The sequence below is a fragment of the Callithrix jacchus genome, chromosome 3 (genome assembly GCF_049354715.1).
Source record: "Callithrix jacchus isolate 240 chromosome 3, calJac240_pri, whole genome shotgun sequence".
NCBI lineage: Eukaryota > Metazoa > Chordata > Mammalia > Primates > Cebidae > Callithrix > Callithrix jacchus.
Genome location: NC_133504.1, coordinates 92,304,266 through 92,332,092, shown reverse-complemented (window position 1 = coordinate 92,332,092; position 27,827 = coordinate 92,304,266). Strand labels below are relative to the sequence as shown.

General features: G+C 37.3%; 1 pseudogene across 1 annotated transcript in view; it reads right to left on the bottom strand.

The window, feature by feature from the left end:
- Positions 1 to 2,677: 2,677 nt before the first annotated feature.
- Positions 2,678 to 27,827, bottom strand: part of LOC108590839 (nucleoporin Nup43 pseudogene) — a 43,135-nt pseudogene continuing 17,985 nt past the window's right edge. The window contains exon 3 of the transcript XR_013533005.1: positions 2,678 to 5,918. The product of XR_013533005.1 is annotated as a nucleoporin Nup43 pseudogene (transcript). The remainder of the gene's footprint in view (positions 5,919 to 27,827) is intronic.

The window sequence follows — 27,827 nt, the reverse complement described above, 5'->3', positions numbered from 1 at the left end:
CTCTAGACTACTTCCTATTCAAGACCGCAACATTAACTCCTGAGAGAATTTTCAACCTGTCAGCATGCCCTACAGATTTCAGACTTACCAGCCCACACAATCATATGAATCATTTTGTAAAAAATCTCCCACTCAGCAGGGCACGGTGGCTTACACTTGTAATCCCAACACTTTAGGAGGCAGAGGCGGGCAGATCACGAGGTCAGGAGATCAAGACCGTCCTGGCTAACTGGTGAAACCCCGTCTCTACTAAAAATACAAAAAAAAAAAAAAAGTTAACTGGGCGCCTGTAGTCTGTAGTCCCAGCTACTTGGGAGGCTTAGGCAGGTTGAACCTCCACTTGAACCTGGGAGGCAGAGGTTGAAGTGAACCGAGATGGCACCACTGTACACCAGCCTGGCTAAAGAGTGATACTCTGTCTAAAAAAAAACAACAACAAGAAAAAACTCCTCTGTTTCATGTACACATGAATATATATATATATATTCGTATATACATCTGTATATATATATATACATATATATGCTAGAAGATATTGCAAGTTGGGTTCTAGACTACAGCAGGAGATCAAATATTACAATAAAGCAAGTCACATGAATATTGTGGCAGGTGTATTCCCCAGTATATATAGAAGTTATGTTTACATTCTACTTTAGTCTATTAATGAGCAGTAACATTACATATTAAAAATGTACATACTTTAAGTTTAAAATATTGCTTAAAAATGCAAACAATCGTCTGAGCCCTCAGGAAGTGATCAACTTTTTGCCAGGGAAGGGTCTTGCTCCATGTTGATCACTGCTGATTGATTCGGGTGGTGGTTGCCAAAGGTTGGGGAGGTGGTGGCAATTTCTTAAAATAAGATAACAATGAAGTTTACTGCATTAATTGACTCTTCCTTACACAAAAGCTTTCTCTGTAGCATGTAATGCTGTTTGATAGCATTTCCCTGTAATAAAGTCTCTTTCAGAATTGGAGTCAATTCTCTCAAGTCCTCCTGCTGCTTTATCAACTAAGTTAATGTAAAATTCTAAGTCCTTTGTTGTCATTTCAACAATTTACAGTTTCTCCACCAGAAGTATATTCCATGTCAAGCAACCACTTTCTTTTTTTTTTTTTGAGGTAGAATCTCACTCTATCCCCCAGGCTGGAATGCAGTGGCACGATCTTGGCTCACTGCAACCTCCACCTCCCAGGTTCAGGTGACTCTCCTCCCTCAGCCTCCCGAGTAACTGGGATTACAGGCATGTGCCACCAAATCCAGCTAATTTTTTGTATTTTTAGTAAAGACCAGCATTCAGCTTGTTAGCCAGAATGGTCTCCATCTTCTGACCTCATGATCTGCCTGCCTCGGCCTCCCAAAGCACTAGGATTATAGGCATGAGCCACCGCTCCTGGACACTTCCTTCTTTCCTTTCTTACTCCTTTCTTTTTTCTTTCTTTCTTTCTCTCTCTTTCTCTCTCTCTTTCTTTCTTTCTTTTTTTTTTTTTTTTGAGATGGAGTCTCACTGTGTTGCCCAGTCCGGAGTGTAATGGCATGATCTTGGCTCACTGCAACCTCTGCCTCCTGGGTTCAAGCTATTCTCCTGTCTCAGCCTCCTGAGTAACTGGGACTATAGGCACATGCCACATGCCCAGCTAATTTTTTGTATTTTAGTGGAGATGGGGTTTAACTGTGTTTCCCAGGTTGGTCTCAAACTCCTGAACTCAGACAGTCCACGTGCCTCTGCCTCCCAAAGTGCTAGAATTACAGGCATGAGCCACTGCACCCAGCCAAGCAACTACTTTCTTTGCACATCTATAAACAACAGCCCTTCATTCATTCAAGTTTTACCATGAGATTGCAGCAATTCAGCCACTGAAGTGGAATCTCCAGACTCTACCAATTCTAGTTCTCTTGCTGCTTCTACCACTTCTGCAGTTACTTTCTCCACTGAAGTCTTCAACTCCTAACAGTCATCCTTGAGAGTTGGCATCAACTTCTCCAAACTCCTGTTGATATTGCTATTTTGACCTCCTCCTGTAAATCACAAATATTCTTAATACCATGTAGAATGGTGAGTTCTTTCCAGAAGATTTTCAATTTACATTATCCAGATTCATCAGAGAAATCACTATCTATGGAGGTATAGGCTAACAAAATGTGTTTCCTAGAACTTGAAAGTCAAAATTACTCCTTGATGCAGGGGTTGCAGAATGAATGTTGTGTTAACATGCATGAAAACAACATTATTCTCCTTGCACATCTCTCTCAGAGATGCTGGGTGACCAGGTGCATTGTCAATGAGCAGTGATATTTTGAAATAAACCTCTTTTTTGCGTAGTAGGTTTCAACAGTGGGTTAAAAACATTCAGTAAACCACCAGGACATGGTGATTTATACCTGTTATCCCAGCACTTTGAGAGGCCAAGGCAGGTGGACCACCTGAGTTCAGGAGTTCAAGTCCAGCCTGACCAACACAGCGAAACCCCGTCTCTACTAAAAATATAAAAATTAGCCGGGCATGGCGGCGCATCCTGTAATCTTAGCTGCTTGAGTGGCTGAGGCAGGAGAATCACTTGAACCTGGGAGGTAGAGGTTGCAGTGAGCCAAGATTGTGCCATTGAACTCCAGCCTGGGCAACCAGAGTGAAACACTCTTAAAAAAAAATTCAGTAAACCATGCAGTAAACAGATAGGCTGTCATCCAAGATTTATTTCCATTTATAGAGCACAGGCAGAGTAGATATAGCATAATTCTACAGGGTCCTATGATTTTCAGAATGATAAATGAGCATTAGCTTCAAGGTGAAGTCACCAGTTGCGTGAGCCCCTAACTAAAGAGACAGCCTGTCCTTCGAAGCTTTGAAGCCACATGTTGACTTCTCTTTCCTAGCTATGAAAATCTCTGGACATGGTGGCTCATGTCTGTAATCCCAGCACTTTGGGAGGCCGAGGCGGGTGGATCACGAGGTCAAGAGATCAAGACCATCCTGGTCAACATGGTGAAACTCCGTCTCTACTAAAAATATAAAAACATTAGCTGGGCATGGTGGCGTGTGCCTGTAATCCCAGCTACTCAAGAGGCTGAAGCAGGAGAATTGTCTGAACCCAGGAGGCGGAGGTTGCGGTGAGCCGAGATCGCACCATTGCACTCCAGCCTGGGTAACAAGAGCGAAACTCCATCTCAACAAAAAAAAAGAGAAAGAAAAAAGAAAAAAAGAAAGAAAAGAAAATCTTAGATGACATTTTCTTCTAATGTAAGCCTGTTTCATATACATTGAATATCTGGGGCCAGGCGCGGTGGCTCAAGCCTGTAATCCCAGCACTTTGGGAGGCCGAGGCGGGTGGATCACGAGGTCAATAGATCAAGACCATCCTGGTCAACATGGTGAAACCCCATCTCTACTAAAAATACAGAAACTTAGCTGGGCATGGTGGTGCGTGCCTGTAACCCCAGCTACTCTGGAGGCTGAGGCTGGAGAACTGCCTGAACCCAGGAGGCGGAGGTTGCGGTGAGCTGAGATTGCGCCATTGCACTCCAGCCTGGGTAACAAGAGCAAAACTCCGTCTCAAAAAAAAAAAAAAGAAAGAAAGAAAATCTGTTGTTTCATGGAGTCAGCTTCATCAATTATCTTAGCTAGATCTTTTGGATAACTTGCTCCAACTTCTAGATTAGCACTTGCTGTTTCAAACCTTATACTTTTGTATTATGAAGATGGCTTCTTTCCTTCAAGCTCATGAACCAGCTTCTGCTAGCTTACAACTTTTCTTTCATTTTAAAGGGAAAAAAAGCTTGAGATGTACTGAATAATTAAATTTCATATATCATTATATGTAAAAAACAAAACCACAAAATAGAAGAAATTGCTGTTTAACACTTATATAAACCTAGGATACGAACAGTATGATGCCAGGGACAGGAATTGTAAAGAAAGAAACTGGTTGATTTTACCACAAAATGCAAACTTCTATGAAAAGCACCGTAAGTAAAGCCAAAAATAAATTGAAAAACACTTGTATCATATAACCGAAGGCAAAAAATGCTTCATATATCAAAAGATATTGTAAATTAATAAGAAAATGCCAAACTACCTCAAAAAGTGAAAATGGCTAAAGATAAGCAACTGTTGTGGGAAAATCCAACTAACTAAAGCCAAAGCTGGAAACTGACACTAACAGTAATCTACCGATGTTTCCCAGCAAATTTCACATATTCTGATAGTAAAAGTTTGCACCAAAGGTGGAATTCAAAAGACCAATCTAAAATTTATCTAAAATCTTATAATTACAGTAGTTTCATGAAAAAAGTTGTCCAGTAACATAAATTGCTTTTGTATCAGTTCTACAAACAAGACAAGAACCAAAAACATCCAAATGGTTTGGTCTTCTATCCAGATGAATAGGGTCTTCCCTCCATATTACTTCCTATTGAGAAGTAAGCTTGTGATTTCAATTTGGTCTTTTGTAGGATCAGTGCTGAGCCAAGAACTTTGAGAGACTGGTGAATATTAGCTTGGTTACTAATGCTCTGAGACAAAAAAGTACTAGCTCTTCCTCCTCGGCGAAAGAGTTATGGCACATCTGTGGCACATCCCAGTGCCACAGGAATTCATCTTCAGAACAATAAATGGAGGATCTGGGTTGGATGGATGAAAGTAATTTTAGCGTTCATTTTAGCTTCGTAAGGCTTTGGCGGAAATACAGGCATAGTACCTTGTCTAACATTCCAAATAATCAACATTCCATCCTGGCACTAGTAGCTCCAACATGCTGTTTAATGAGATTTCTAGCAACACCGTGGGGGGGGATTCGGTCACCGGTTAGTGACAATATCTGAAAAGGTTCATTTCCTTGTTGTGTGAAATCCCACATTTTTAACTGCCCAGTTGAATTTACAGTAAGAATCTCAGGAGTTTGAAGAAAGATTACACTATGGAGTATACTACCACCTGCATTGTTTACAGTTCTTACAGCTTCCTTGTGATAAGCTTTGAAGAGATTTATTCAACCATCATCTCCAATATTAATGATTTCTGGGTTGTTGCACACAACACCTGTACATGGTGCACTGCTACATGAATGACTTCCTGGGCCTGTGTGGTAATAAGCTGTAGTTCATAGCTGGTTAACTGAGTCTGGTTATTCAGACAGTGAAGGGAAACTGATACACATTCTGTTGATGAAGCAGCTACAATTCTTTCCTGGTTAAAAAACTGTCAATGCATTATATCATCATAGTGTCTAATGTCACACAATAATTGACAATCTCCTTCAAACCCTCTATCAGAGTCCAAATTTCCAAAATCTCTAATAGATCACAATGAAACATAATTTTCCCCATTGTCCCAAGAGCCCATAGTAAACATCTCTGCAGTCTTCAAGCTCTCCAGAGGCACTGGTCACCAGCAGGTTTTGCAGATTTTCTGTAACACAAGTGGCATAAATTTCCTCCAACTGAAAGCAACTGCAGCAGGTACAGCAAGAAGCAAGCACTCCTTCCAACTTCTCTTCTGCAGCTTCCTCACCAATCTCAGTCTTTGTAGAACTTAAGAGTTAGGACATTGCTCTGGACTTGGCTTTGGCTTAGGGGAATGTTGTGGCTGGTTTGATCTTCTATCCAGACAGACTAGAACTTTCTCCATATCAGCATTAAGGCTGTATTGTTTGTTGTTGTTGTTGTTGTTGTTTTTATCTTCTATGTGTTGTTCACTGAAGCAGCACTCTTAATTTCCTTCAAGAACTTTTCCTTTTCATTCACAACTTGGCTAACTCTTTGGCACAGAGGTCTAGCTTTCAGCCTATCGTGGCTTTTGACCTTCCTCCTTCACCAAATTTAATTATTTCTAGCTTTTAATTTAAAAGAGAGATGTGCAACTCTTCCTTTCACTGGAGCACGTAGAGGTCATTGCAGGGTGATTTCAATCTTGTTGGGAGGCCTGAGGACAGTGAGAGAGATGGGAGAATGGGTGGTTAGTGGGGCAATCAGAACATACACAACGTTTATTAAGTTTGCCATCTTTTATGGCTATGGTTCATATAGCCCCCCCAAATTACAATAGTATCATCAAAGATCACTTATCACAGATTACTGTAACAGATATAATAATAATGAAAAAGTTTGGAATATTGTGAAATTTACCAAAATGTGACACAGAGACCCAAAGGGAGCATACTGCTGTTAGAAAAATGGCACTGATAGAATTGCTTGTTGCAGGGCCACACAACTTTAGCTTGTGAAAAATGAAAATGAAAGCTCTATGGCTGTGTGTGTGTGTGTGTGTGTGTGTGTGTGTGTGTCCTTCTGGTTTTCTTTCTCTGGAAGACACTAACATAACAACCTAAATAATAGGAGAGAATATTTGTAAATTATTGATATGTGACTTTTATTTAGAATATATTTTTAAAGGCTTACAACTCAGTGATAAAAAGACATCCTAATTTTCTAAATGAGCAAAGGGTTAAATATACATTTCTCCATAGAACATATATGAATGGCCAATAAGGACATGAAAAGTACATTATTATTAGTCATAAGGAAAATGCAAAACAAAACCACAATAATATAGCACTTCACATTAACTAGGATGACTAAATTCAAGAAGACACCAATAACACATGTTGGCAAGAATGTGGAGAAATGGTAAGACTCATATATGTTGATGTGAATGTAAAATGATGCAACCATTTTGGCAATCAGTTTGGCAGTTAACTGTTTACTGTTAAGTATACAGTTATTATGCGACCCAGCCATTCCATTCCTTGGTATGTATCCATAAGAAGTGAAAACATGTCCACATAAACATTTGTACATAAATGTTTACAGCAGCATTATTTGTATTAGACAAAAAGTGGAAACAACCAAAATGTCCATCAACTAATGAATCAATAAATAATATATGGTATATCCATACAATAGAATATTATTTGAAAATTAAAAGGTGGAAGCAGTTACTGTCTACTGCTAAGATTTCCACTACAGATACAAGAAAAAAGTCTCTTCAGACTTTCTGTCTGTCTAAAGGTAGCAGCCTTAGGATTGACTAGAAGAATACAGGGGGAATCACAGAGAGAGAATTTTCACGACTCAGGAATAAGCTTGTAAACACTGAAGAGCCTGTTTTACTGCAAAGAAAAACCCAAAACTTGTTTTACATGAGAAGTGTTGGGAAATAGCTCCTCCTATCCTAACCTGGTTGGTTACATTAGTAAAAGCTTAAAGGATAAAGCTAATTAAAAGCAAGCCAATGATAAAAACAAAAGAACATAAAAAGGAATGAAATTCCAATATATATTACAACTTGAATAAAACTTGAAAGCATTATATAAAGTGAAAGAAACAAGAAACAAACAAAAACCAAATATTGCATGATTCCATTTATATAAGATGTCCATAATAGTCACATCTATAGAGACAGAGAGTTGATTAGTGGTTACCAAGAACTGGGTTGGTCCGTGAAGAGATAAGTGTGAGGAATGGTGAATGACTGGTAATAGGTATCAAGTTTCTTTTTGGGGTGATGAAAATGTTCTAAAATTATATTACAGTGACCTCATTCCATCTTACTTGCCATCTAGCTTCATAAATGGCCCTGCTTATGTTTTTGCCAATTTCCTCCCACCCTCGCTGCTACTTTTGATCTTTCTATTCCTCTTGTTTCTTCTAGTTTTGCATCATAATCCAAGCCCCAAGCACAAAAACAAATTCTCTGTTTCCAACTTCTTTGAATCAGAAGCATTAGCAATTATATGAACCATCATTTGCCTTGAGTCCACCAAACCAGCCCCAATTCCTGTGGCCAAATCTGTGGATACAGCTATTTGGAACTTTTACATTCACAGCTCTATGGTTAGGTTCTGTAAATTGCAGAAAGTCTAATCAACTAATGATGTAGCTAAAAATATACCATCCAAGAATTGAGTTACATGTCCCTGTTATCTTTAAGTCTTGACTTACTGGAAACCCTGAAGGTGGAAAACCAGAGGAACAGCAGCTTTTGCAATAGTCCAAGAAGATGGTGCTCATGACACAGCCATCCATTCATAGTTGTCCAGAAAGCATGTTGCCAGTGTGAGCTAAAATTTCTTTCCTAAATACCCTAAATACCCCAAAATTTAGGAATTTCTTTCCTAAATTCCTAAATCCTAAAGGCACAACTATCCTTCATTTGCCCTGGTAGATGACCTTACATAACCAGAGAAATGGCTCTAGTTTCCTGTTTCAGAACTTTTGCAAAAGCTTCTTAGAAAATATGAGGAACAGCACTTATTTTCTGTCTTAAGCTGCTGTTCTATGGGACGATAGATATAATCTGTGTTACTTAATCCTTGTTCCCACTTCTGATGCCAAACAAAGTAGAGTGCTTGACACTGAATGTGGACTTTTCATGCTGTCTGACTCCTCCCAAGAGGCTGACTCTACCTCTTGCTCTTTATTTGCTGGTTATTTTAGCAATGACTACAGAATCTGTTCTAACTAGCTAATGAATAAGAGAGAGGAAGGAAAAAGGACATAAATTTGCAAAAAATACAAAAGAGGAAGTGCATGAGGAAATTGATTGAAGCCACCAATGCCAGGGAATAAATCCTATGCCACCTCCCCATCAGTGTGCCAGCAGAGTGTTGATTTCTAGATGCACAGTGGGGAAATCAGTGCTGGCTCCAGTATGCTTGTGCAGTAGTAACAAGTCAAGGAGTGTCTGGAGAGACCTGAATGATTAAGAGAGCTTTTGGAACTTTCTCCGGGAATTTAAAAAATAAAAGCAGTATAAATCTTCATTAAAGCATAAGTAGTTGAAATATCTGCATTTGGAAAAAACATAAATATATTTGTTTTTAAAAAAGTCTCACTTGATCCAGAAAAATGTAGTAAGTCAAATGCTAGAATTGAGATATAATTCCTTAGAAATCAGCTAAGAGTGAGGAGAACAAGCTTTGTACTTTTAACTAGACCTGAAATGGACACAGCATCTGCAGTCCCCCAAAGTGTACATACTTTATAGAGAACAATATATTACATATATTTCATAAATGCATAGAAAGTTTTAGAAACAATTAGATTAAAAACAGACTGTGTTCCAAAATGCCTTGGTAAATCAGTCAATTGGAATTAGGAAACTTTTCCCACTAAATCCATAGTTCAGATTTCCAGGTGAATCCTAGAAATTCTACTTAAACCATATGCAGATGAAAATCTGGACTTCCCTATGTTGAATATTAAGTCCCAAGTTCTTTGGGTTCTAAGCCACTATGACCTCTGAGGGTGGGGACCAGAAAAAAGCAGCTTTCACAGTAGCCCAGGAATATGGTTCCTATGGCAGCATAGATAGATAGATAGATAGATAGATAGATAGATAGATAGATAGATAGATAGATAAATGGATGTACAGCAAAGTGTACATGCTATCCAAATCCCAACACGACATGTTGAACCCAGTTTTCTTATTTTATTTTTTAAAAATTAACATAATGCAATTTTAAATAAAAGCATTGCACATTCAGAGTTTCCTTTTTCCATTTCAATCCTTATTTTCCTTTATAAAACTAAAATGCAGATTTTTTTTTTTTTTTTTTTTTTTTGAGATGGAGTTTCGCTCTTGTTGCCTAGGCTGGAGTGCAATGGCATGATCTTGGCTCACTACAAACTCTGCCTCCCAGGTTCAAGCAATTCTCCTGCCTCAGTCTCCCGAGTAGCTAGGACTACACGTGCGTGCCCCCACACCCAGCTAACTTTTGTATTTTTAGTAGGGACAGGGTTTCACCATGTTGACTGGGATGGTCTCGATCTCCTGACCTCATGATCCACCTGCCTCGGCCTCCCAAAGTGCTGGGATTACAGGTGTGAGCCACCACACCTGGCCAAAATGCAGATCTTATATCCAGTAGCACTTTTATCTGTGGCCCAAGGACCCCACTGATAATTTAACACATATAATTCTTTAAACATAAAAAATGGCTGGGTGTGATGGCTCATGCTTGTAATTCTAACATTTTGGGAGGCCAAGGCAGGAGGATTGCTTGAGCCCAGGAGTTCAAGACCAACCTGGGCAACAAAAATTTTGCCTGTCTCTACCAAAAATTTTAAGAAATTAACCAGGCATGGTGGCACACACCCATGGTCTCAGCTGCTTGAGAGACTGAGGGAGTTGAGGCTACAGTGAGCCAGGTTTGCACCACTGCATTCCAACCTGGGCAACAGTGTGACCCTGCCTCAAATAATAATAATACTAATTAGCCTTAGCCTACATTTTCCTTACAAAGGTTTTTACTGCTCTTTTATCACCTTTCCCTTGGAAGTTCTTGCAACTTGAAACCACTTATTTGAGTGTAGCAAACTCCTTAATACTTGTGTTAAGGTATATCACAGACCTCTGCCTCAGGAAACAAAGTCACATGGTATGTTCTTCAACAATAAATTCTCTCAACAAACATGTAGCATTGCCTTACACGTTTAGATTTATACATAAAATTCCCTACATAATTTGTGGTATAATGGACATAGGATATAAGATACTGGAATTTTATGCAGCATCTAGAAGATCCAAAAGGAATGTTTAAGATTCCTCTTTCTTATTATTCTTATCTTTTTTTCTCTGTCCAAGTCTTTTCCCCAGAACACTTGCTCAGCCATGCACTCTTCCTGAGGTGCACTCTTACACTTCATTTTGCAAGCAGGACATGTTATTGAGATAAGGCTTTGGCTGACTTAAGTTCTGTCCAAACTGTAATTACCTGCTGTGTAGGCTGCTTCCCAAAACAGTACGGGAAACTTTATTGGAGATGCCAGTCCTTTGTTTTTTTTTGCAAGTAGCCACCCCAAGATGTTGGAGATCATTTTATTCTCCAGATTGTCAGAAAAAAATTATGTGTTAGTGTCAAATTTAAATCAAAGTGCACCTTAAGTCTTCAGTACCTGGCCAGCCTCAGGAGACCCTCTATGCCTCTTTCCATCTTGAGGTAATCATCTTTTAGCCTCCACAAAGCTGAGAAAGAGACAAATAGGGACAACTTTGTGAAAGTCAGCCCAAATCTTCCAGTTTAAGTGTCAATTCCTACTTGCTATAAATCCAATAGAGAGTCACTCACGATGGTGTTATACATTATTCACCAAGTATATTATATTACAATTCTTCTTTCCAGATGTTTCTGAAACAGTCAGAACTTAGATCATCTGCTGAAAACTTATTCCCTTCTTAGGTCAACCCTGATTGATAATTCAGTTCATATGTCATACATTTGGCCAAAATTTTTATTTTCTATTACCTACTTAGTTATGGACTATAGTAAAGTTATATCTAGTCTGAATGACATTTTGAAAAAATTCCTTTGTAGCAATAGCCATATAGACATTGTTAGTAGGCTAATGAAAATGATGACCAAATTCATCATAGATGAGGCATGCAGAGTTTAATTTAGTGTTATTTTCTGTTTTTCTTTTCTTTTTTTTTTTTTTAGATGGGGTCTCATTATGTTGCCCAGGCTGGTCTCGAACTCCTGGGCTCAAGCAATCCTCCTGCCTCAGCCTCCCAAAGTGCTGGGATTATGGGGATGAGCATCCATGTTTAGCCTTTTCCATTTCTAAAAGAAAAGTGTTAGTTGGTTGAAAATATCTGTCCTCTAACAGATACTAGTAACGTAGTTCTGTATAGAGAAAATGATTTTATAATGATAGACGCTATAAATTATGGACAACCATCTTGCCAATGTGAATTGGCAAGAAGAAACAATTTGATCAACCAACGTAACTGTGAATAAAATTTCTGGGGCTGTCTCACCAGAAATGGTTACCCTATTAGAACGGAGGATATAGCACCCTTGTGATTTGGGGAAATTCTCAATATCTATTTGCATTTGACTGGGTAACAATAAAGAAAACATTCAAACCCATTTGTGCCTCAGTTTCCATTTCTGTGAAAGAAAAAGAGTGGCCTTTATGTTTAAAGCTCTTAAAATCAAGAGAGGCAGTATGTCACAACCATTAGGTACACAGCCCTGGAAAAATACTGCTTGAGTTTGCAGCCCATTCTGATTCTTCCTGTTATTAAATGACCTTAGAAAAGTTACCCAAACTCTTTGTGCCTCCAATTTTGCATATGTAAAAGGAAATGATAATATATCAATGTTTAGGGATATTGTTAAGATTAAATTAATGAATGCATGTAAAATGCTTAGAACAATGTCAGATACAAAGCAATAAATCGATGCATGTTAGGTCCGCAGCAATACTCATCAAAGCAAGACTATCTTTTTAAACCAGATGCTATAGCTAATGAGGTGTTCTTAATTCTTTGTTGTCACATATTTCCAAGTGCTTTTCAATGAATTCTTTTACGTCTCTAAATATTATTTCCTGGAAAATATGAAATTGAAACACAGTGAGAGCAAAGAATATATGATGAACTGAAAATCAGGATATGAGATCCCTTGAATTTTCTCTACCACCAATTTTGACCTTAAGTAATTTGGGCTCCCAGTTTCCTCATCTGAATACTAAGGGAAATAAATTAATTATCTCCAAAGCCCCTTCAGCTTTAAAATCCTTTCAAATAAGACTGCATTTGGTATTATTATCCTGAAATAATTGGAATGACATTTTACTATAGCCATTTTCAATATGCATATTTGGTTAGGTATGTTAAGCTCTTTTTTTTCTTCTTTTAAACCTCAAATCCAAGGTTTGTGTCAATTAAAACAGACAAAAATCCCATGAATGTTGAACCAAGAATGTGACAAAATGCATTTTTCCACCATAGGGTCAAAGTCAGCATAATATACTTTATCTAAATAAACATACTTTAGAAAAAGTAAAATTCTGATTTAGGGCAACTTGGAAAATGAGAATTTCAGCTAAAATCGGCCTAAAGGAAAGGGAGCTGAGGAAATGAGAAAGAGAACAAGTATAATTCTTAAAGAAGAATTTAAGTCACACTTTAGAGTTGTCTTTGCAGGGAGCACGTCATCTTGGAGGGAAGTGCTAGAGAGCTAGAAAAAGACAAATAACACCAAGTGAATTACAATTTTTAAAAATAGTATTATCTCAAGGAAACAGATGAGAGCCTACAGGGAAGGGGAAAAGTTGAGTAAGAAAATAAAATCAAAAAATAAATATAAAACAAAAAGTTGTCCCAAATACTGATGAAAGAGAAAAATAAGGAAACAGCAGAGACATATGGGATATAGCACAGAGATATGGGAGGATGAAGACAAAAGAATGTGGAGAAATAGTGTCAAAAATATGTTGCTATGACAGTCAGAAAGACAGTTTCCATAATCCAAAAAATAAGGTTGGTGTGGAGGTGGATTGGCATAAAGAAGAGCCTAGAATTTAAAAAATATCATGAAATACAGGCCGGGCGCGGTGGCTCAAGCCTGTAATCCCAGCACTTTGGGAGGCCGAGGCGGGTGGATCACGAGGTCAACAGATCGAGACCATCCTGGTCAACATGGTGAAACCCCGTCTCTACTAAAGATACAAAAAATTAGCTGGGCATGGTGGCGCGTGCCTGTAGTCCCAGCTACTCGGGAGGCTGAGGCAGGAGAATTGCCTGAACCCAGGAGGCGGAGATTGCGGTGAGCCGAGATCGCGCCATTGCACTCCAGCCTGGGTAACAGGAGCGAACTCCGTCTCAAAAAAAAAAAAAAAAAAAAAAAAAAAAATCATGAAATACAAAAAAGCTAGGAAACTGTTCTGATTAGAGACTAAAGATAATATATAATCCTTGATATATTGTTAAAAAAAAAGGCATTAGGACAATTGAGGAAATTTGGGTATGGATGGATTGTATATTCAACAATAGTATTATGTTAATGATAAATAGCCTGATTGGCAATAGCATTGTGGATATATGTATACATACATGCACAATATATAGTGACAACTTACTCTCAACTTTTTTGGGGGGGAAAAATGTAGTATAAGGAAAAGGAGACAAAGTAAATATGGCAAAATGTTGACAATTCGTGAACATACATGGAGACTCTACAATGTTCATTGTCCTATTCTTTTAACCTGCCTGTAGGTTTGAAGTTTTCAAAGTGAAAAGTTTCTCAAAATTAAAGATAACATATAACCTCTCAATAAATAAATTGTGAAACTTTTGAAAAAAACAACCAAAAAAATACATAGCATAAGCTTTCAGCCTTGCTCAACCCTTGTCCATCATCCTTCTCCACTAGAACTTCATCAAAGAGAAAGTATGTAAAACCAAATTATTACTAATTATTGATTGGTTCTGCAAACAAGAACCCTGGGTTCTTTGGAGGTTACTGCTCTTCTTATCATTAGAACCACAACAGTTCTGTACTGCCAGTCTGGACAGAAGCAGTTACTTTGTGGTATCTATTGGGTAACATGGAGAGGAAGAAAATGGGAACCTCTAAATGCAAATTAAGCCTGTGGTTAAAAATTTTGTTTTAATTAAATTTTTAAAAAATAAGCTAACACAGGAGAACTTTTTTTTGTTTCAACTAAGATAGCAGTGTAATATCTTGAGTAGACAAGCAAGGAGAGGTAATTTGACAGATATAACAATGTGTCTAATGTGTCTTGGGCATATATGGTGAGAATAGACTGGTTTTGGTGGTCTGTCTCTAAAAAGAGAAGTCGAGGTAACTGAATGTGTTTTAATTATTCAAAAGATTTACTTCTCTAACAATCTAAAAAATGAAAACCTTTAAAAGGAACCCTTCTAAAAGAAGAGGATTTTTCTTAATAAGGAAGCATTCTATCATTACATTAAGTTTAAAATTATAATGAAAAACTCTGGCAAATATGAAAAGGGATAATGCTCCCATACTTTGGTGATTTCAGCATAAATCGGTATAATATTCCTGGTAAATAATTTGGCAAGAGGTTTCAAGGGTCACAAAAATATTCTTATCTTTTCATCACTTGTCAAATTTTATCTTAAAAAAAGAGAGAACAAAGGAGAAGAGTAAGAGAGAAAGGGGAAGGGAAGTCAGAGTGATGAAGAAAGGGGGATGGAGGGAGGGAAGGAGGGCAGGCAAGCTGTGTATAGATGGTCATTTCAGAATATTTACAGTTAAAAAAGAGAGAGGAAGAAAGAAAGATGTTCAGCAGCGATGAAATGTTTACATAATGCACAGCCACATTAAGCACATATAATATCTTTCAAGCCTTAAGACTCAGCAGGAAGAAAAATGCTAACATAGTGCTGAGTGGAGTATATAGAATTAAAAATTGAATTCATTTGATGATTCATCTATGTAAAGTCATACGCATAAGGAGAAGGTAATCTGTTTGATTATAAACAGAATGGAGTGAGGTTTATCATTTGAAAGCCCCTATTGCTATTGTTACAAGAGTAGACTTCAGTTAATTGCTCTCTATTTACGATAGGGCATGGAGGGCAGCAAAGTCTACTGAATTGAATATACTTTTGGAATGTCGACAAATATGAATTTTCTCTTCACTTCTTCTGCAGACTATCCATATGAAATTATATTTAATCTGTATAACTAACTCCTTAGTCTAGTCTGCTGTAATAAAATACCCTTTCAAGACAGGAAAATAATATCTACATGATTAGGAAACCTGTTCATGCCAATTCGATGAAGCATTTATTTTAGGTTTGCACCTATACAGTGTGGTTTTGGAACTGGCAACACCTCTATTTCCATGTGTCATTTACAGTAAGCTTGGTTTAGAAGAGCTACAGGGTGTACTGAAGGTGAGAACAAACTCTAGAGCGAGGTAAGTCTAGGTTTGAATCCCTTATGTGCCTTCTAGTTGAGTATCCTTGAACAAATTTCTTAAGATCTTTCTGCACTTTCATTTTCTCATCTGTAAAGTGGGTAGAAAAATTATACCTACTTTATAGGGATATCATGAAGATTAAATGAGTTGATGCATATGAAGTTCTTAACACAGTACCTGGCATGCAGTGATGTTAGCTGATCATCAGAGATTATTGATTCTCTTTAAACCACCACTTTTACACAATGAACAGTTAGAGTTAGGTCTAAGGGTGATCAAATTAAAGCACATCTTTTAATATTGTGGGGCTTGGGTCCATATTTAGACTCATTTCCAGAATAGTCTCATAGCCACATAGCCAGAATTGTCCTCACAGACATAAGAATAGTCTTATAGCCGGAATTTAGACTCATAGCCAGAATAGTCAATGGCTAATATTTGTTGAGGACATCTTCAATGCCATAGTTCTATTATCATATATTATTATTATTATTACTATTTTAAATAGAGACAGCATTTCACCATGTTGGTCAGGCTTGTCTTGAACTCCTGACTTCAGGTGATCCACCCGCCTTGACCTCCCAAAGTGTTGGGATTACAGGCATGAGCCACCGCGCCTGGCCTATCATATATTATATTATTGTAATAAGAGTGTTGTGGAAATATTTATTTAGGAAAATTATGTAAATTTATGTCCAGATATGTTACTTTTTGAATTTCATAGAACATACATAATTGAAGGGAAGCTGAAGAGTAAATTTTGGTCTTCTTGAAACCACTACTGAAAAGAGTTCACCCCTATAATGCCTCTTATTATATTTCCATTATTCAAGGTCCAGACTGCCCCAGAAGATTTTCAGACATTTTAAGTAATCTACACTTCTTAGCTTTTCTAGAGAAGTCAATTGGGAAATCATGGGAATTAATCTAAACTTCTTAGAGAAAATATTCTAATTTTCTAATCTAGCCATGATCAGGAAGGTGAGGATGGACAAGGAAAACTTCTTAGTAATAAGCAGAAAGCATCTGGTGCGAAGAAGGAAGGTAAGTACACAGATTGCATTCTGTTTTTATTCACCAAGCAGCCCTGAACATTTAGAATGAACAAGGCTATATACAGGCACAATGTAGAAACAGGTGGTACAATCTTTGCTCTCAAGCAGCTTATACTTCACATGGCAAAAAGATATGCATGAACAAATAAATTATAGCAAATGAGGAAATGCATACAAAAAAGGGTTCTATCAAAGCATGATTATGAATAAGCTTTAAATCCTAAAGGATTCATTCCAGCAAGTATTAATGTATTTTGGTTCTCATTAGTTCTACCAATAACTTGGGTCTTGAACTTTCAACACTTCATTAACTGAAAGAAGAGGCTGGAGTAATCACTGTTGCAATAGCATGACTGCTATATTTTTTCTCACAGCCACCAACTGATAGCTACAAAACTGCACTTCCTAGAGATGTGTTGAGAGAGGTTCAAGGCTCAACAAAACGTACCATCTTGCTGTCAGAGGTGCAATTAGATGTTTGATGTAGCTCCCAGGTTAATTACAAAGTGAGCATTATACTGGATTAATAAATGCTGAGGTTGTTGCCCTTGCAATGAGTGAAGACAGTGCTGAATAATTCAGCTCACTCTTTCTGGTTGGCACTTATCAATGTTAGTTATTTGGCATGTCAGCCTGACCTGGGTATGTCACCAAAGACCACATGGGGCAGATGTGGAAGCAAATCAGTGATCCTAGCTCAGGTGTTGTACAAAGCATTCCGTGCAGATTTAACAAATTCAAGTACCATACAATACAGGCTGGATTTTCCCTGGAATTAAAAGTAAATATGTTTTTCCATTTTTTAATTGACCAAATATTTTATTAAAACATTTGATTGAAAATAATCTCTAAAAGTATTTCCAAGTTCCAGGAATTTGAACAGTATGCTGATAGAATAAAGGAGGCTATTACTGTAAAAGGTCTTTCAGTATATATAACCGATATCCAAAATACATATCAGAAAGCAGCTCTGCTTGAGCACATGAAAAGTGATGTCAAAGTAGGAAAAAAAATTGGCACTAGGCCCGGCATGGTGGCTCATGCCTGTAATCTCAGCACTTTGGGAGGCTGAGGTGGGCAGATCACTTGAGGTCAGGAGTTGGAGACAAGCTTGGCCAACATGCTGAAACCTCATCTCTACAAAAAAAAAAAAAGAAAAACAAAAAAAAAAACCATAAAAATTAGCCAGGTTTGGTGGTGTACACTTGTAATCCGAGCTACTAAGGAGGCTGAGGCATGAGAATCACTTGAAGCCAGGAGGCAGAGGTTACACTGAGCCAAGATCATGCCACTGCACTCCAGCCTGGGTGACTGAACAAGATTGTCTCAAAATAATTTTTTTTAATTGACACTTTATTTTATTATAATAGTTGAAATGGCAGTAAAAAAAAAAAAAGTTCATCTTTTCTCTTAATAGAACAATGACTGGTATATTGTAAGGTCTTGATAAATATTCTTTGAATACATCTTTGGCCATCCTAAGAAAGTAGAATTCATTTGGCATTTATACCTAATATCATTTTCCTCATGATTTACACAAGTATTTTAGGGTCAAGTTTTGAAACCCCAGTAACCTAATTCCTTGCTACTCAAAGTGTGGTCCACAGACAAGCACCAATATCACCTGGGAGCTTGTGAGAGCTGCAAAATCTCAGTCCTAATTAATCAGACCTGCTGAACCAGAATCTGCACACTAAAGTTTGATAAAATCTCTTTTAAAACAGGTGAAATAGTCCTAAAGTTAAGATCAAAGCCCACTTTAAAAAGCGAAAAGCACAAGGGAAGTAGAACTCAAAAAATGGCAATGGAACCAGAAAAGATGTTTGGAAGGTGCAAAATATGACTTGCATGTGTGATGTGATAGGTACATACAGTCAAATGCTCATACCCAAGTAATTATTATGACTTTGGGTGAGTTTCTCAAGCTCTCTTGGAGCTATTTGCAAAAGAAAAAAGGTAAGATAGAAAACCTCTAGTTCTAAATGTGATTTTCCTCTTGTCTCCAAGAACGTTGGGTCTCATTTCCCAAAAATTATCCAGAGCGTCCCTTTCAACCTAGGTCATACCAGTTTGGCCACTGTTTGTGCCTCCTGTCCTAATTTTTAACCCAGCCCTCACCCTACACTACTCTGCCACTCACGTGAGACATATGCTATAGACATTTTGGATATGCTTTTAGCCCATTAAATGTGAAAACAGCCTTTATTCTGGAAAGCTCTATTCATTTCAGATAAATCAGAAAGATATTTACTCATATATATTATATGTATATCCACCTAATTAATTGGGCAAAATAAAATGAATAATCCTTGTAATATCCCCTTTTAACCCATATTCTCTTCTATTATACTTCATACTATCATTGGGGAAACAGGCCAGATGTCTTTTTTTTCTCTGCTTATATACCAAGAAATCTTTCTTAAAGATCTCTTTTATATTTTTCAGTTTTATGTATTTGTTGTTCTACTAACTTAATACAGTATTTTAATGGAGATTCCATAGAAAAATAATGGCTAGCAGAGCTTTAAAGAAACTTTAAGTCATTGTTTATATTCCTAGAGCAGAGGAATATTGTATATGACATGATTTAAGAAAACCACTGCTAATGAACAAATTAGTATCTGACTCTATACAAGAAATACACAAAGAGCCTGCTGCTGCTTTTCTGAGCAGGACAGTTCATAGGGACATTGAGCATGGTTGGCATCTAACCTGGTTACTCTGAAGATTTCAAGATTAAATCCTCAGTCCTATGAATTAACCAATTGTCCAGTGTTAAAATACAGATACCCGCTGCACACATGAAACTACTCATCAATAATTTAAACTTTAATATATGTAAAAGGTGTCCAGTAGGATCTAGCTGAATCTGAGCATCAATTCTGGAAAAGGAAAAGGCCTGAGATCTTTGGCTGCTCAGTAGTGTAAAGGTGGGAGAAAGAAGTCAACAAGGGCTTCAAGGAAAGATCAAAGGACAGTGAAAGAAGAGTTTTCCTAGTTTTGCCTAGAGCAGGCCTTTGATTAGTGTTAGAGTGCTGACTCTCTAAAGATAGATATCTAAAAGGATTATTCCAGATATGTGAGATCACAGGAAAGATTGTGCAAGGGCATAAATGTGAGCATATTATAGTGATTAAGACCATGTGACCATAAAGGAAGAGGAAGATGGAACAGAAAGATACAAGAAGAATACAAACAAGAGGTTGGTGCCTAGAAAAAGAGGAAGAGAGTAAAACGTTTGGGAAGTATAGAAAGTGTATGATCCTTTAGAAATTGTTCTTTGTGTACTACTCATTGCTAAACTTCAGTGTTTAAAATTCAGTATTTATACAGCAAGCGTAGGTATACAGCTATCATTAAATTCTAATATGTAATGGTCTGTATACTTCCAGAAGCTTTCAGAGGTTTTGAATTGATATTCCATTATAAATTTTTGAGGGATTCACAATTTGAAATGTATATGTCTAGCAATAATTCTTTCCCTCAGCCCCACCCCCCAGATCTTTATATTTCTGGTAATTTTTCATCATTCAGGCTTTAGTTGAAATGGAAACACCTCAGAAAGCCTTTTGCTTTCCTAACCATCCTTGGTAAGAAGAATTCTATGTTGGACTCTCCAGGTTCCTGGCCTTGAGAAACATACATCTCCCAGTTATTCAGTCAAACACTAATGTAGTTATTGCTGTAAAGGAAGTATGAAGATGAAATGAAGGTCCCAAATCTATTGACCTTTGGATAGAGATTAACTGGGTAGAAGTGACCTAGTCATATGAGCCCTTTAAAGATACGACCTCATAGCAGTTACAATGGCCATATCAAACAGACAAGAAAGGCTGGGCATGGTGGCTCACGCCTATAATTCCAGCACTTTGGGAGGCCTAGGCGGGTGGATCACCTGAGGTCTGGCTGTTTGAAGAAGTCAGAGATGTGAAGTTTCTGAAGGCTATCACATGCCATTGCTGACAAAGATGGAAGAATTCAAGGAATGCTGCATGGTACTGGAGCCCAGAGTAGCCCTTGGCTAACAGCCAGCAAGGAACAAGGATCTCAGTCCTACAGCTATGAGGAACTGGATTCTGACAATAACAGCAATGGGCTTGGAAGCAGAATTTTTATTTCAGCCTTGTGAGACCCTGAGCAGAGAACCCAGCCACACCATGCCAGACTTCTGATCTACAGAGTCATGTATAATATGAGTGTTTTTTTAATGGCTGAGTTCATGCTAATTTCTTACATAGCAATAGAAAACTAATTTACCACCCTAATCTAAAATAAGACCCCATAATCACACTCCAGTCATTATACATTAGTTTGTTTTTCTTTCTTCAAAATACGTATAACAATTTCTGTATTATATATAAACATCAAATTAATATTTATTTGTTTGCTTGCTTGTTAATATCTCTTTCTTCATATTATGTTAGACAATAAGCTCAATGAAGGAACATAAAAGGTGCTCAATCAATATTTACTTAATAAACAGATAAATGCCTACATTTAAACAAATGGTTTTCAAAAAAAATGTTAATCAAATCTCAGAAATACCATTCCCCAAAAATATTTTAAAATATGCCTTCTAGGCCAGGTGCAGTGGTTCACACCTGTAATCCCAGCAATTGGGGAAGCTGAGGTGGAAGGGCTGCCTGAGTCCAGGAGTTCAAGACCAACCTAGGCAACAGGGTGAGACTCCATCTCACAAAATAAATTTGTGTTTTAAAATGTCTTCTACTTGCCAGGCGCAGTGGCACATGCCTGTAGTCCCAGCTACTCGGGAGGCTGAGGCTCTAGGATCGCTTGAGCTCAGTAGTTCTGGGCTGTAGTGCGCTGTGCCGATTGGGTGTCCACACTAAGTTCAGCGTCAATATGGTGACCTCCCGGGAGCTGGGGACCACCAGGTTGTCTAAGGAGGTGAACCGGACCAGGTCAGAAACGGAACAGGTCAAAACTCCCATGCTGATCAGTAGTGGGATCGCGCCTGTGAATAGCCACTGCACTCCAGCCTGGGCAACATAGCAAGACTCCATCTCTTAAAAAAAGAAAGAAAGAAAATAAATAAAATAAAAAATGTCTTCTACTTGTAGGACTGCTATAATTGTCCCTTAAATACCTAAATATACTTGCATAATATAAATTTCAGTTTATACTTAGAATTTAGCAAAATGGAACACACATAAAAATTAAAACTTAGAATTGGAAAGGACTCGGCTGATTATGTGTTCCACCTTCTCTGCCGTTAAAAAAAGAAAAATATATATATATTAGTCTTCATGTAATATAGAATGTCCCGACAAGTTTCCTAACAAATTACTTCACAGACCAACATTTAGAAATCACCAAGAAAAAATGTCCACTTACTTAGGGTAAATCTTTCTAGGTTTAGTGTTCTTTATTAACATCTCTGTTGTTCTCCCGAGGGTCACTCACCCTCCTTCTCCAATCTTTTCTGCGCTGCAGCAGGCTGGCCTGTAATTAACTCTATCAACAGATTCCCACATTCTCTGCTTTCTGGTGGATTTAGTCTAGCCCTGTCTAAGATAAATTATGGGATATGGTTTGATATTATGTGATATGGTATGATATATGTATAAATATGTTTTTGAATTTTGGTAATTTTCTAAAATTTTAAGTTTTCTAATAGCTACATTTTAAAAGTTAAAAGCAGGTAAAAGTAACATGTTAGATATCATTACATATTGCATATATTGATATATACATATGTAATACATGCTAATGTTTAATGATAATGTATATCAAATATATATGTTCATACTACTGAGTCTCTTGTTTTTTTTTCTGTTTGAGACAAAATCTCGCTCTGTCACCAGGCTAGAGTGCAGTGGCGCAATCTCGGCTCATTGCCACCTCTGCCTCCTGAGTTCTAGCGATTCTTCTGCCTCAGGCTCCCGAGTAGCTGGGATTACAGGTGTGTGCCACCACACCCGGCTAATTTTTGTATTTTTAGTAGAGACAGGGTTTTACCATGTTGGCCAGGATGGTCTCGATCTCTTGACGTCGTGATCTGCCCACCTTGGCCTCCCAAAGTGCTGGGATTAAAGGTGTGAGCCACCGCGCCCAGCCCTGATTCTATTTTTATTTAACATAAAATTATTAAGGTGAGATTTTACATTCTTTTTTCATACTGTCTTCAACATTTGGGATGTATTGTATACCTAAAACCACATTTCAATAGCAATCTGTGATCAGGCTATCATATCAAGCCATGCAGTGTAGCCCAGAAGAAGCCATGACAATGGATTACAGAAAGGGCCAAGAGTAAATGTGTGATGTTTCTTTCCCGACTCTTCCCTGTGGGATCACCTGACTCCATTGTCCTCCATCCTAACATCATAGTTCCTTTCAAAGTGGGATAAACTACATATCTCTTTCCTTCTGAGTTCTGGTAACCATTTTCTTACCTTTCCCCTCGATCATAAGGGTGATAATAGTGTTCTCCTTTATGACTCCTGTAAACACTTCCCAAACATCTGTAATATTTCTATATGAAATCCATCTCAAATTATCATAATGTGAGTATGCCCTGTATTTCCTCCTGGGACCCTTTATGAATCATGGCTCCTTTATTGGGGTTTTTCTAAAATATTTGAGAGCTGTATTCCCTATGATTTCAAGAATGACCAATTCTGAGTATATAGCCATCAAATGATAGGGTGATATACCTAATAAGTATGCTAATAAGCAGAATAACTAAACAGAATTTGATAAACTAAAAATTGCTTAATGTAAATTATAAAGGTACAAAACTGGTGTATCTTCTCTATTCAATGATTATTCAAAAAAATAGCAGCATTGAAAAGTTGCAAGGTTTTTGAAAGCTGACATAATCTAGCAGCTTTAAATGTTAGAATGTATACATATAGAGAGAGAGAGATGGAGTTTCGCTCTTGTTGCCTATGCTGGAGTGCAATGGTGCAATCTTGGCTCACTGCAACCTCCACCTCCTGGTTTGAAGTGATTCTCTTGCCTCAGCCTCCTAAGTAGCCAGGACTACAGGTGCGTGACACCACACCCAGCTAATTTTTTGTATTTTTAGTAGAGACAAGGTTTCACATGAGGTCTCAAAATCTTGACTTCAGGCGATCCATCTGCCTCGGCCTCCCAAAGTGCGGTGATTACAGGTGAGGTCTTATATTTTATGGATAAAAATATCTACTTCCAAAAATGATGTGTGAAAAAAATAAAAACATTCATTTATCTCACATAGATATTGACTCTATTTTGTCTTATATAGACATATGCATATAGTTTGTTTGTTTATTTGTTTGTTTGTTTGTTTGTTTGTTTGTTTTTGAGATAGAGTCTCACTCTTGTTGACGAGGCTGGAGTGCAATGGTATGATCTTGGCTCACTGCAACCTCTACCTCCCAGGTTCAATCAACTCTCCTACCTCAATCTCTCAAGTAGCTGGGATTACAGGCATGCGCTACCATACCCAGCTAATTTTGTATTTTTAGTAGAGACAGGGTTTCTCCATGTTAGTCAGGCTAGTCTCAAACTCCCAACTTCAGGTGATCCTCCTGCCTTGGCCTCCCAGAGTGTTGGGATTACAGGTGTAAGCCACCATGCCTGGCCTATTTTTAATTTTTTAAACAAAGGGTCTCATTCTGCCACCCACAATGGTGTGCAGTGGCATGGCCTTGGCTCACTTCAAGTGATCCTTCCACCTTAACCTCCCAAAGCATTGGAAATATGGGCACATGCCACCAGACCCAGCTACTTTTTGTACTTTTTGTAAAGACATGGTCTTAGTATGTTTCCCAGGCTGGTCTCAAACTCCCGGGTTCAAGCAATCCTCCAACTTCAGCCTCCCAAATTGTTGGGATTACAGGCAAGAGCCACCACTTCCAGCATAGTCTTATATTATTTATTTCTAAGGTTTAAGTATATTGAGAAGGATTGTTAACTAGTTCCAAGAAGGAAATTATACATAAATATATTTCTAAGTTATAATCTTTGTCATTTTTTAAATAAGGAAACTTATTCTGTTTCCCTCTGTGGAAGAACAGAAGTTGAACCAATTGTGTAGCCTAATTCCTCACATAAGCTGTGTAGGGACAGTTTCTGAACTCATTTTTGGCCCAATGGAAATGGTATGTCTCTTTTATCACAAACTATGATCATAATTTTATTTTTTATGAAAAGATAATTCAATTGTTTACATTTCTTTAAAGAAAACCAGATATTTCAGTAAAATATTTGCCTTTTAGAATGTTTGTCTTGACTAAAGAAGTTGTCTATGAAAGAGATGGAAAAATCTATGCTAAACTCAAAAGTAGTTGGAGCATAAATTGACCTTAACCTAATATGATAAGAACATTTCTTCTCTAAAAAGTAACATGAATATCTTTCTTAGGGATCAGTATGATAGTAACCACACTATTGAAAAATATATTCAAATGAGATTCTGGGAAGCACAGCAGAAACAAAAGCACTTGCAAAATCAGTTTTCTAAGCTAACCTCCATTTGTCTCACTGAAGCCAGTCAATGCCTTCCATGTTTTGAAATAGTTGGCAGGTGTCCCTAGGACCATGACATTATGAGTATGTGAGGGTAACCAATTTTCTTGTGGCTAAACTTACACTTAGATACTGGTTAAAATAGAATGGGAAGTAGAGAGGTTACTTTCTAAGTTGGAGTCTTCACTGATATAAGAGATTTTCAAGGACAATCATTTGTAAAACCACAAGAGGGTTACCCCAAACTTTGGTCACTTATAACTAGCCACATAAGCCTGCTTTTGAATAACAAACTCTGTCAAACAGTGAATTAGGCTTCATGCTTATGAGCCTCTGCTTCTGCTCAAAGGAAAACATTAATCTAGATTAGTAAGCAATTAGCTTGTTGAATAAACTGTCTCAAGAATATTTCTACACTACATTTACAATCCATTTTTTTTCTAAAAATGGGTACAATTAATTATCTGAAATACTGTCTGAGAATTGTTTATGCAAATATCTCTTGGTCAATCATTAAGCAAAATGCAATGGCCTAAATTTTTGTATCACTATTCCTCAGTAAAATGTCTTTTGAGAATTATAGAGAAAAGAAAAAAGACATTGTTACAAAGAAGGAAATCTTGTGGCACAGAAGAATTTGGGGCTGAAAAGTAATAAACCAAAATATATGTGGGTTAGTATCTTGACACTGAAAAATTATAATGGGAAACCAAGATAGGCATTATACCATTAGAACTTTCTAGATTTTTCTAATGATAATGAAATCATGTGATTTTACAAGTGATTTTATAAATATTAGACCTAATGTTGGTAATTAAATAACGTGGTTTAAAACATATTCCTGTAAATATGAGACCTCAATATTCTAAGACCTCAAAAAGATAGAAAAGCTTGAATGCAATAAAATGGGGAAGGAGATGATTTTTCATCTTTTATATGAGCTTTACTTTATATTTGCAATTATGCATTCAGTAAAAGATATATTAAACCCCCAGCAATAGTCATATTAATAGATATGATAATGTATATCAAATATATATGTCCATACTACTGATTCTATTTTTATTTAACATAAAATTATTAAGGTGATATTTTACTCTAAGGAGTAAATTATTCTCATATATACATTGAGATGGAATTTTTCTAAAAATTCTGGAGGGAAATATATTTAAAGCAGTTGTGTCATCCATTTAAAGAAGTTTGGTGGCCGGGCGCAGTGGCTCACGCCTGTAATCCAAGCACTTTGGAGGCCAAGGCGGGTGGATCACCTGAGGTTGGGAGTTCAAGACCAGCCTGAACAACATGGTGAAACCTTGTCTTTATTTAAAAAAAAAAAAAAAAAAAAGAAGTTTGGTGACTTTTCCAAAAACTAGGAGATAACTAGAAAGTGATAAACTTGTGATAACATTGTTTAAAAAACAATGCTACTTTCTTTTAAAGTAAAAATTATGTCTGAATGTTTTTCATGATTATACTAAATGTCACCAACAAACTGACTCATTTTCTCAAAATTTTATTTCCTTAAAGTCTTCCATAAGAAAGGTATTATATTATTGGATTATGTTACACAATTATCTCTCCTAGCAAATGTAAGCAGAGTTACATTTGGTCTTATTGCAAACAGTGGGTACAAATATAGGTACAATGGACTAGCTGACAGATTATGCTTATTTATGACTTTTAGAGAGTTAGATGGTGTTTATTCAAGATTACTCAAAATCTGTTCTTTAAAAATCTCAAGTCTGATCACATCCCATTGTTCTTGGGTTGAAGACTGGTTAGGTTGGGAAGGACAGAAAACCAACAAAATGTAGACTATCCCCCAAAAAATGGGATGTGGAAGACAATTGACTAGCATAGTGAAAAACTGCATAAATAGATTATCTTCATTTTTAGCTAGAATAATGAGCTCAAATGATGTTTCCAAGACTCCATCTCACTCTGCATTTCCCAGCTCTCATTTGGCCTATTTTAGCTCTGTTGTCAGGTAGGTTCTTCATTCATGATAGCTGCTAGAAACTCTAGGCTTAAATTTGATGTTTGCAGGATCCCAACAAAAGAAAATGCCTCTTCCTCAGTCCCAGAACTGAGTCTCATTTTCTCTGATTTTACTGATTGAGGTATGATCACATGATTCAGATATGCACAATCAATCACTAACATCAGAGGGATACAAAGTTCCAACTATCCAGGTCTGTGTCAATGGTGGCCTTGAGGCTAGAAGTGAAGTCAAATTTACCTGGTCACCTGTAATAAAAGTTAGGGGAAGAATAGTTCCTCTGGGAAAATCAGGGCATGAACCTAAGATAAATGGATTCTGAATAGGACAAAATCTACATATTTATTCCAGTTTACCTCTTGGCTGCACAAGCTCCATGTATCTCTATCTTTACCTAAAAATTCAAAAGTACCCAAGCCTACATTAAGCAGTAATATATGGAACCAAAATGGAATCAAAAACATGTATCACTCCAGTTTTATTCAGTTATTGCATGTAGCCTGAGTCTGAACTCTACTGTTAATGTGTCTTCCTCCTGGTGCAAAAACGTCTCTTTAAATGATACATTTGACCATCTCCAAGAAATCTAATATGCATTTATTTG